Below are 2,222 nucleotides of genomic sequence, written 5' to 3' on the forward strand. Positions count from 1 at the left end.
GGGATCTCTTCTGGTCATTCACTCGTGATTCCCTATTTCCACCACCATCCAGTAGGGCCTGGGCCCATCAAGCCCACCCCACCCCCCACTTCTTATCTTACGCTTCCTTCCCCTCATCTGCCCCTTCTTGCTGCTCCCAGTCACCAACCCCCCATTAAGCACCCATGTGGAAGTAGGCTGAGGGGTGGAGACTGGACTGGGGAGGCCACAGGGCCCTGCCACAGGCCCCTTGAGTTGAGGGGAGGGCAAGTGAGCTGGAGAGGATGGCTGTGCGAGTGGGAGGGTGCAGAGGCCACAGGAGCAAGGAAACCGAAGCTGTGAGAGGGCACCGGCCAGGAAGAAGGGGTCACAGTCCGAGGCAGAAATATGGGAGAGAAGCAAAAGGTGACAGAAGACAGGAGCCGGAGACACGAGGTGCAGCGGGGAGTCAGACACCCAGAGTGAGAGACAGACTGCGAGCGAGGCCGAGGGGGAGTCCGAGACAGCCCGGCGGGGCGAGAGCCGGGAGCCAGGAGCGGCCAGCGAGGGAGGGACGGAGGGCGGACGTGCGGGCGGCCCCGAGCAGCCAGACAAAGAGAGGCGCGGCGAGCCGAGGGGAGCGGCGCAGGGGAGCGGCGCGCGCGGACAGAGCAGAAGGCCGCGGAGCCGGCGCGGGGAGCGGGGTGGGGGGAGGGGACGGGAGCGGAGGCGGCTGCGCTGGCGCGGGGGGCGGGGGGGAGCGTAGGCGGCGGCGCGGGCGCGGGCGGGCGCAGCGGGGCGGGGCGGGCGCCGGGAGCCGGCTCGTAAAAGCCGCGCGGAGCGGGGAAATTGCCGCCAGAATCGCTGAGCTCCACAAAACGCCGCCCGCACGGCCCGCCGCCGCGCCCGCTCCAATCTCCAGCCTCATCGCCGCGCGGGCTGGTTATGCATTTAAATGTTATTTAATTGGATTGCGGAGGAGCTGGGGGCCAGAGCGGCCCCCCGCCCCCGCCCCGCACGCTCCGCACGCCCCGGCTGCTCGCCTCCTCCGCAAATCTGTTTTCCGAGTCACAGATTGCAGCGCACCCCCCCCCCCCCCCGCCCCCCCCCCCCCCCCCCCGCCCCGACGGCTCCCCTTCGCGTCTGGGCTCCCTCTCCCGTCCCCCGCCCCGCCACAAACGGAGCCAGAGGACACTCAGAAAGACACAAGTCCCCTGAAGAGGCACGGAAGCACAGACACACAAAGACATGACAGCAGCAAAAACGGGTCACACCAAATGACACAAGTGTCCCTCTGGAAGGTTAAAAAATGCCAAGACAAAAAAGACCCCGTGGATCACAAAAGTACACAAATGTACAGAATACACTGGAAACCCACACTCCAGAGGGAACACATCACCCTACCCCTTGGAACTGTAAGTGACACAGGAACAAGACAAGTGCTGAGTAACCTCCCAGGGTGACACACAACTCTCCTCAAAGAGGGGTAAGGCCCTCCTCAAACACACATTCACTCTCTCACTTAGTACACCCCTAATCGCTTGACTCTGTGTCTTTCCAGGGATGGAAGGCAAACCCTTCCTCCAGAGACATCTCCTTCTCTCAGGCCACAGTAGAAAGCATCACGAGATGGGGTCCTGAGAGGTAACTGCATCAGTCATCAAATTTCTTAAAATTGATCCAAGAAACAAACCTGAGCCCAAGTTACAACAGGTAGACTTGAGGGTAGATACTGGGAAGGCCTTCCTAAAAACACAGGAAGTTGGAGATACCAAGAGGTGAAGCTGGGCATGTGTATGAGGCTGGACTTCTTTCCTAACAATAGGAGACCCATTTTTGCAGCCTGGACTAGGAGTTAGCACCATCAAGGTAGATGGAAGGACGGAATGACCGGCTGAGCATGTCCTCTGCACACTCCCAACCAGCAGACAGGAAATTGCTGGCCTAAAATGATCAGGGTCAAGCTGCTTCAATTAATGAAAATGGAAATGGCAACCCGGCTTGGCACAGGCCACTGTGAAGGACCGTTCTGGGCTCTCAGCCACCCCCTCTGCAAGCCAGGCCTAGAGACTGAGATGGGGCGGAGATCCTTGAGCAGGATCTAGGGGAAGAAGAAGGGCCAAGAAGATATGCAGGAACATTCTATTGCCGTTGTTTTGTTCTGCTTTGGACAGAATAAGGGTCAAAAGAAGGAGGGAGAGAAAAAAGGGAGAGAAACTTTCCCCAAATACACTACAATTCAACCTTGACTGGTAAGCTTGGGC

This window comes from Enhydra lutris, unplaced genomic scaffold, assembly GCF_002288905.1.
Source record: "Enhydra lutris kenyoni isolate GAN:26980312 unplaced genomic scaffold, ASM228890v2 scaffoldscaffold56, whole genome shotgun sequence".
Lineage (NCBI taxonomy): Eukaryota > Metazoa > Chordata > Mammalia > Carnivora > Mustelidae > Enhydra > Enhydra lutris.